We start from the raw sequence: 9,178 nt of genomic DNA on the forward strand, positions 1-9,178 counted from the left end.
ATGGTGTGGATTAGATGAGGCCAGGGCCCCCCAGAATTCCCCTTGGGAGAATCTGGGGTCTGCCTTGATTGTGCTATGTCCCCCAGAGCTCAGTGCAGGACCTGGCATACAGCAGGTGCTCAATAAAAGTCTGAGGAAGGAAGGAAAGAAGGAAGGAATGTCCCATGCCCAGAACCCTGGCTTGGAGACATCTGACATTGCATTGGGACCTCACAGCAAAGCCGCGAAGAGGACATCATTGGATCCATTGTACAGATGGGGAAATTGAGAGTCAAAGAAAGAAATATGCCTGAGCAAACCCCAGGTCAAGGCCTCTGGTGGTAATGGAAGTTTTCCAGGGGGAGGTGGCATTTGAGTGGGGCCTGGAAAGACAGGGATGAAGGTCAAGGGCCAGAGGAGGGCACTCTTGGCTACAGGAAAGGCATGAGCGAGCGTCACGTCGTGCGATGGTAGGAGGATGAAATCCAGCTGGAAACCTGATGGAGAGATTGTGCAGGGCTGCAGGTCGGGTAAAAAGGTCCTGAGCTGGGAAGGTCTGTCCGGTGCAGAGAAAAGAGCTTCCGTATCTGCCCCGAGCCCAGACTGGGGAGTCACCCCCTCCCCTTGAGTGTGGGAGGGGCCTGCGACTTGCTCTAACCAATGGAATATGCGAAGGTGATGGCGTCACTCCCACGGTTAGGTTACTTTTTCCTCCCTTGTGGTTTTTCCAATTGTAGTTAAATACATGTAGCATAAAATTAACCATTTTAGGAGTACAGCTCAACGACATTCATATAATGTACATTCATATACATATGTACATATGTATAATTTATAATATACATTCATATAATTTATAATATAAGCATTTAATGTACATTCATATAATACATAATATATAATGTACATTCATATAATTTATAATATAAGCATTTAATGCTATGATTTTTCTCCTAAGCACTGTTTTAGCTACATCTCACAAATTTTGATTTTCATTTTCATTGAATAAAAAGTATTTTCTCATGGCTCTTCCATATAGGTTAGTAAGAAGTTTATGGTTTAATCTCCAAATCTTTGGAGATTTTTTTCACATAGCTTTCTGATTTTTTTTCACATAGTTACTGATATCTAGTTTAATTTTGTTACATACTTTGGATGATTTGACTTTTCTTAAATTTAAGGTTCGTTTTATGACCTACCTTGGTGTGTATGATTAAAGAATATGGTTTATCTTGTTGAAGGTCCCATGCTAACTTGAAAAGGATGTATATTCTGCTGTTGTTGGGTGGAGTGTTCTAGAAATGCCATTTCAAGTTGGTTGATAATGTTATCAAGGTCTTCTAGTTCTTTGCAGATTTTCTGTCTACTTTTTCCACCAACTGCTGAGAGCATAGTTTGAAGTCTCCAAGTATAATTGTAGATCTGTCACTTTTCCTTTCATCTTTATCAGTTTTTGTTTTGTGCGTCTTGACTGTATATTGTTGGATTGTTTGCTGTTGTATGTGGTGAGATGCATACACATTCAAGATGGGTAAATTGGCCCTTTTATCATATACGTCCCTTGCTATGATGTCTGCTTTGTCTGCTTTTAAAATTTTATTTATTTATTTATTTTATTTTTGGCTGCACGCAGGCTTCCTCTAGTTTCGGTGAGCGGGGGCTACTCTTCGTTGCAGTGCGCGGGCTTCTCATTGCAGTGGCTTCTCTTGTTGCGGAGCACGGGCTCTAGGCGCGCGGGCTTCAGTAGTTGTGGCACACGGGCTCAGTAGTTGTGGCGCACGGGTTTAGTTGCTCCGTGACGTGTGAGATCTTCCCGAAACAGGGCTCGAACCCGTGTCCCCTGCATTGGCAGGCGGGTTCTTAACCACTGCGCCACCAGGGAAGCCCCCCAGTATATTTTAAATGACTATTTTCTTGGTATATTTCCCCCGTCCTTTTAGTCTTATCTATGTCTTTGTATTTAAAATGGGTGTCTTGCTAATCATGAATTTCCTCAGCTTTTGTTTGCTGGAAAAGCCTTTGTTTCTCCTCCATATTCAAATGATATTTTCACTGGGTATAAGCTTCTGGGTGGACAGTCTTTTGCTATCAGCACTTTAAAGACATCCTTTTTTTTTTCACAATTAAGTCTGTGATCATTCTTGTCTTTGCCCCTCTGTAAGCCATGTGTCTTTTTCTCCTCAGCTGCCTTCAAGAATTTTCTCTTCATTTTCAAATTTCTGCGTTTTGAGTATGACATGTCTGGCTATGTATTTGTGGGAATATTTATTCCATTTGGTATTTTCTGAGCTTCTTGGAACTGTGATTCGGTGTCTTAAATTTTGGAAAATTATTGGGCCATTCTCTCTCTCTCTCTCTCTCTCTCTCTCTTTTAAGTCAATTGAGGGAATCCCCTGGTGGTCCAGTGGTTAGGACTCTGAGCTTCCAATGCTGGGCCATTCTCTCTCAAAATATCCTTCTGCCCACTTTTCCTTGTCCTTCTGAGATTCCAGTTACACATTTGTTAGATCATTTGATCTTGTCCTATGGCCTTTGGGGGCTCCCAGCCCGTCTACAACACCTCTTTAATGCTTGATCATCTTTTTAGGAAAGACAGAACAGGCTTCAGGCTTGTTTTCTGCTTAGAGTTGGATAGGACTGGGGAGGATTTTTATTGTATTTATCTTTTCAGCTGACCTTGACTGGTGGCAGCCTGTAGTGGTGAGTTGTACTTTTCTCTTTAAACACATCCAAGTCTTTTTCTAGAAACGGTCGGATGGAAAGGAAAATGTTCGGTAATACTCGGACACAGACAAAAGGGGGTGGGTGGTCTGTGAGTGGCAGAAGGTTGGGGGGGGGCTTTCCTACCTAACCTCCTCTTTTGGCATCTGGGGAAACTGAGGTTCAGAGTGGCCCTGGGCCCTCTGTCCTTGGGATTGGGGGGTGGGAAGTGGGGGAGGTGCTGGGGGGACCCTCACTGGGCCCTGGTCCAGCTCAGCTGCCACTGAGGGTTTGGGCATCCAGCTGGCCCGCAGGGGTCTCAGTTTCCTTGAATGGAGATGTAGCTTACGAGTCAGGCCCCTCGACCGGATGTGGGGGGGGAGGGGTGCCCAGCAGCCTCACCAGCTCCCCTGTCGCACAGGGCATGGCTGGGTCTCTAGGCCTTTCTTGTTCTGTCTCTCTGTCTGTCTCTCTGTGTCTCTCTTTGTCTCAGCCCCTCTGTTTCTCCCTGGCTCTCCCTGTGAAGTCTCCTTCCCTCGCCCTTCCTGTTTGAAAGCCACCTCCTACATCTGCCTTCCGCCACGGGGCTCTGACCCACTGTCTGAATGGCTGACCCCCACTGCACATCTGTGGGGGTAACGGTCTCCTACGATCACAAGGTACTGAGGCAAATTATAGTTACGGGGCGGGGGCCTCCGTGTGGGTGAACCGCGTCCGCTGGGCTGGGCCCTGCCGGCCTCAGCTGGGCAAGCTGGCCGAGGCGTGGCCCCGCTTGGGGCCACGAGAGCCATGCCCGGCCCCTTGCCCCTCCCCACCCCCCTTGCCAGGCCTGCAGCTTTTGTGCCAAGAGGAAAATGCCTTTGGGGAGAGTCAACAGGAAATGCCAATGTTTGCAAAACCCTGACCCGCTCATTCATTCATTTCAGCAAATAGATTACCGAGAGCCTACTCTGTGCCAGGCACTGTTCCGGACACTGTGGCCAAAGCCGTGAAGAAGACAGACAAAAGCTGACATCCCCCCCCCTCCAGCTGGGGGCCACAGACGATCAATAAGTAAAGTGATTAAGGGAAATAAAGCTGGGAGGGGGCTGCATGTGCGTGGTGGCAAGCACTATTAAGCAGGGGGCTGGGCGGGCGCCTGAGGAGGTGTCATCTGAGCTGAGACCCGAAGGAGGCGAGGGTGGAAGCTGGGTAGGTGTTCGGCATCCCCCCCAAATCACAGAAGTGAGTTCTACTTGCTGTGTGTCCCTGGGTTCGTGACTAAACTTCTCGGAGCCTCCGTTTTCCTGTCTGTACTGACCTTACACGGCTTCTGGCGTGTAGTAGGTGGTCAAGAAACAGTTGCTGTTAATAACAGTGATCTGAATAATCAAATCGGATCCACACCCTTGCGCTTGGTCAGGGATCGGTGGAGCCTGTTGTGTGTGGGAGTCCCAGCTAGGGCTCAGACCCAGGTCCTGTCCTCTGGGAGTCCCCAGGCCAGACGCAGAAACTCTCAGTCCCGTGTGCTCAGGGTTGGAACCTAGGACCAGAGGGTGTGGGTTGCACAATGTCTTTCCAACAAGAAAAAGGTGGCTGAGGGACTTCCCTGGTGGTCCAGTGGTTAAGACTCCGCCCTCCCAATGCAGGGGGCCCCGGGTTTGATCCCTGGTCATGGAACTAGATCTCGCATGCAGCAACGAGAGATCCTGCACGTTGCAACAAAGATCCCGCATGCAGCAACTAAGACCTGGCTCAGCCAAATAAATAAATAGGTATTAAAAAAAAAAAACGGTGGCTGATAGTCCAAACCTCTCAGGGTGGGAGGTAAGAGCGTGTACGTGTAGCCCAGACAGTGGACAGGGCATGGCTGGGTGTCTCTCTGTCTCTCTCACTCACTCTGTCTCTCCATCTCTGTCTCTCTCTCTTAGTGTCTCTGTTGCTCTTTATCTCTGTCTGACTATATCTCTCACCCTCAGGGACAGGTGGGGAATATTGGGCTGGTTTTGAAGGATGCATAGGCGTCCCCAGGTAACGAAAGGAGGAAGGGTGTGCCGGACAGAGGGGACCAGGAGGAAGCCAGGCCCAGTCTCAGTGGGGGCCTGGGGAGCATGGAGGGTGGTAGGCAGGAAAGAGAACCCGTCAGAGCCATGTTTTAGGAAGAATCCGCCAGGTTGGTGGCAGAGCAGAAGGGGCGGGCCTGGGGCAGCCATTCCCAGCGTGCCACTGTGCTCACTCCCAATGCCACAGGGGTCAGCTTCGGTCCCCATTCATGTCCAGTCCTACTGCCACCATCTCCCATTCCCTCTGTCCACTCCTAATTGGCAGGCTTAAAGCCCAGTGGAAAACCAGATGCCACACGCTCTCCAGCCAGACCTCGCTGCTGCCGCATCAGAGCTCCCAGCAGCTCCTGGCCAGGCCAGGGGGTCCTTCCTGCTGTCCACCTTCAGTCTCTCCTACTGCCAGTGTCGGGCCAGGGCATCAGCCCACACAGAGCAGGGACCAGCCCCTTCTCATCGAGCTTAGGCACCCCCTCGGCGCTCCATAAATGCACAACAACCATTAGATGATGAGATCAAAAGAATCCCCCTGGCTTGCTTCTGCTCAGAAATTGGGAGAAGGAAGGAAAAAAGTGAGATGATGATCCCACCCCCTTCTCTGCGCATCTGCATTTTGTCTCGTCCCCCATCCCCACCCGTACCACGTCCTCAGTGGTCAGCTGACATCTTCAAGACAGGGAGAGTGAAGCCCAGAGAGGCCCAGGGACTGGTCCGAGATCACACAGCCAGGACTCAACAATCCAGGGCCCTCGGATGCCACCCTCTTTGTACACCGAGAGTGCCTCTCTCCCCACTTCTCAAAACGTACCATCTGCTGTGCCTTGGCTTCAGGGCCCCGCCTGGAGTTAATGAGGCCTCGGGGCCTGGGCACCTCCCCAGCCAGCATCCAAGACAGGGGTGGGTGGGAAGGAGGGAGGGAGGGTCGAGGCCCCCCGCTGCACGCACCCCAACTCCCTCTGGCCCCCGAGCTTTTTTCCCTGATAGAGTTGATGGGAAGGCGAATCAGCAGGGGAAGGGGAGGACGAGCCACACGCCTTCCGGGGGTGGGAGGGGGGTATTCCCAGTCAGAGGCTCATTCACAAATCCACGTACCGGCCGCTCTCTCTCTCTCACACACACACACACACACACACTCCACGGCCTGCGACGGCCTCCTTGGGCTGTGGGTGGCCACTTGCAAGAGACCGGCCTGGTGTGTTTCAGACCAATGCATCTGCATCCCTCCCCCTCTCTCTCAAGCCTGTGATCTCCAGCTCTGAGAGTCCCCGGCACCTTCTTCCGACTCCCCCAGAGAAAGCCCCTCGCTCGGGGCTATGGAAGTCTGGACCCTGGACCTGCACCCTAGGCGGCCGGCCCAGCCTGTGCTCCTGACCGAGTGAGGCAGCTCGGGCTGCCCTTGCCTCCTTCCAAGAATGGAGGTGCCCGGGCCCCTGGTGTCCAGCAAGCCGGGCGAGACCTCGGTCAAATGGCAGCTCTGCTACGACATGACGGCCAAGATGTGGTGGATGGTGAGTGCGAAGGCACCCACCAGTGCCGGGTGCGCCTCGGGTGGAAGTCTTGGGGGGCAGGAGGGGACAGCGGGGAGCCAAAGGGCTTCTCGCCCCGTTCTCTGGCCTCTCGGATTCGGGGACGCTTGGACATTTGTGAAGGGGGTTCAGACGTGGTTGGCGGCAGCAGTGACCCCTCCCTGGGCATTTGGAAATGGTGGAGAGGTGGTCAGGAGCGAGGAAACCAAGGACAGACAATGGAGAGAAAGCCATTCCGGAGTCTCCCACCTGGAAGCGTGGCCAGGGCTGCCCAGAGGCGGTTAAGAGTCCGAATGTGCCGGTGTCTGTGGCCAGGAGGGTGCCGCGGCTGGCCGTCCTCTGGGAAGGTTTGCAGTATGTTAGCTGGATCTGAAACCTTGCAGTAGCCATGACTCCGTTGCCCCAGGGCCTACGATAGGAAGTTCTGAGTAGAGCGAGGTCTGGGGGCTAGGGACGCTGGGTGGGGGGGCTCTGGTTAACAGACAGGAGACGGGAGACTGAGCTGCTGTGGGACTCTGACCACACCTCTGACCATTTCTGTGCCCCCATTTCTGGGCGCCCTGTAGCATCCACCCTTAAGACTGGGCACCCTTCTGGAAGCTTCGAGGGGGATGGCCATGTTCCCTGAGTCGGGACCGAGCTGATGGGAGAGAAGACATTCTGGGGCAAGGCAGGCTGTGGCACCTGGGGGCTGGGTGTTTGCTGTCTGAGGCTCTCCAGCCAGTATGAAGCCACAAGCCTGTGCACCATTGTCTGCCCCACCGTCCATCCATCCCTCTGTCCCTCCAGGAGCTGGCCTGCCGCCCAAAGTGGAACTCTGAAATCTTCTACCTACCTATCCAGTTCTAGGTCTGAACCTGGGTGTGCTGTGTGACCTTGGGCCAGTGGCTCGCCCTCTGTGTTCCTCAGGTTCCCCTACCAGGGAAATGGGTTTGGGGCCTAGACGTCTCAGGCTTCTCAGCAAGTGTTCTCCGAGGAGAGCTGGGCCTTGGGTGGAAGACCTCCCACGACCCCTCATTACTGCTGCCCCTGGGGTTCAGGTGACTCAGGTGGGTTGGGTGAAGCGGGAGTTATAGAGTATCAAGGTTTTGGGGTCCATGAGGACAGAGATGTTCCCACATCCCTGAGTAGCGTCGCGCATTGGTTTCATTTTTCATTCCTCATTTAGCCAACATTGATTAAACACCTGCTGTGTCTCCAGTCCTGTTCTCCTGCTGAGGACACAGCAGTGACCCAGACAAAGACCACGGTCCTCTTGGGGCTGATGTTGCAGTGAGGGAGACGGAAAATAAAAGTATCAGTGCACAAAATCGGACTTAATTATGATTGTGGAAGGGGTTCTAAGGAGCTGGGGTCTTTGAGTTAGGCTGGGCAATCTAGGAGGGCTTCACTGAGGAGGTGACATCTCATCTGAGACCTGGCAGATGGATGACAGAATTCATTAGAAGAGAAGGGGGAAGAGCGTCCCCAGCAGGCACAGCCCATGCAAAGGTCCTGGGGCAGGATGGGGCCTGGCGTGTTCGAGGAACAGCCAGGAGGCCTGTGTGTCTGGAGCAAAGTGAGCGAGGGGGGGAGAGGGAGGAGGGGAGGGCAGGGAGGGGACACGGGGCAGGGTCGTGCAGGCCCGTGTGGGCCATGGGGAGGACTCAGGCTACCCTGAGGGAGGTGGGAATGCTGGAGGGCTGTGGGCAGAGGAGGGGCGGGGCCTGCTTTACATTCTTTAAAGCTCCCTTGGGCTTCTGTGGGGAGAAGGGATAGTCTGAGGCTGACGTGGCAGCTGGTACCAAGGGGAGGCCAGGGCAGCATCCAGGCCAGCCATGATGGGGGCCTGGGGGTGGAGGGAAGTGGGTGGGTTTCTGATGAAGAAAGGCAAGAACCTGATGATTAAATTGGAAGCTCAGATAATGGCGTGATTTGCTTAAAGTCACAGGGCAAGTGGAGGGCAGAGCTGAGAACTGGAGAAGAGGCCTGGGGCTAGAGGTCAGAGGTGAGAGAGTGATTCCGCATCACCTTTCTCCAGGGTCCTGGGAATGTCAAGCAGTCTGTGACAAGGAGAATTGTTCTGTGCAAACTTGAGGTCTTATCAAGAGAGGTAGAAGCCCCAGTACAGAGGAGGTTATGGATCCACTAATCAGCTAAGGACAGGTGTCAAACTGCGGTATATCCAGAAGAGGAAAGAGGATGGGGTTCAGCAGCCTGTGGAGAAAGATTGAGAGATTCAGGGCTTCAGCCCTAAAAAGATGCCTGGGCAAATTTGGTTAAAATTTGGTTAAATTCATCACCTTGCTCTGGGCTCAGTCCCAAGCTGGGTCATCTGGGCCCCCCCACAGAAGATCAGCCCCAGCCCCACCCACATGGAGCCCCCAACACAAGAGCTGAAACAGCCAGACCCAGCCAGACAGTTCTCAAATGTCCCCAGGTGGGGCTGCCCTTGGGCACAGGAAGCTGATGTGGGAGCTGGGGATGTGGTCTGTGCAACCCCAGAGGGCAGAGCTCAGCCTCCGCAGGGGTCAGTTCAACGTTGGTAAGGACTATCACCCCCCTGGCTGAAAGGTAATGAGGTAATCGTCACAGGAGGCATCCAAGCCCCGCTTGGTGGGAATTCCATCCTTTTAAGTAGAGAGGACCAGGCCATTCTAAAAAGGTCTCTTTATGCTCAGAGCAGCAAAGATTCCTAGGTGAGTGAGGGACCCGCAGGCAGCATTCAAAATGTGGGGCTGGACAGGGAAGTGTGAGTAGGGGCCAAAGATTCCAGCCTCAGCCCCCAAATCCCAGGCAGACTCCCATCTCCTGCAGCCATTGGAGGCACGGCGCCCAGGGTCCATGGGACTTTCAGTGCCCTCAGAAATATTTAAATTTATTTATTTATTTATTTTACAACCAGAAGAACGCAAAATGTGATAATAATGAATATATAGCAATGCATCTAGCCTG

The 9,178-nt window shown here is 52.9% G+C and overlaps 1 long non-coding RNA gene across 1 annotated transcript; it reads left to right on the plus strand.

Moving 5' to 3' along the window:
• The first annotated feature begins 3,102 nt into the window (after positions 1-3,102).
• LOC137222684 (uncharacterized) lies at positions 3,103-7,554 on the plus strand. The gene is made up of 3 exons (XR_010942551.1): positions 3,103-3,338; positions 3,613-3,732; positions 5,958-7,554. It is a non-coding gene; the product is annotated as an uncharacterized lncRNA (long non-coding RNA).
• The last annotated feature ends 1,624 nt before the right edge of the window (positions 7,555-9,178 follow it).

This window comes from Pseudorca crassidens, chromosome 3, assembly GCF_039906515.1.
Source record: "Pseudorca crassidens isolate mPseCra1 chromosome 3, mPseCra1.hap1, whole genome shotgun sequence".
In the NCBI taxonomy this organism is placed as follows: domain Eukaryota; kingdom Metazoa; phylum Chordata; class Mammalia; order Artiodactyla; family Delphinidae; genus Pseudorca; species Pseudorca crassidens.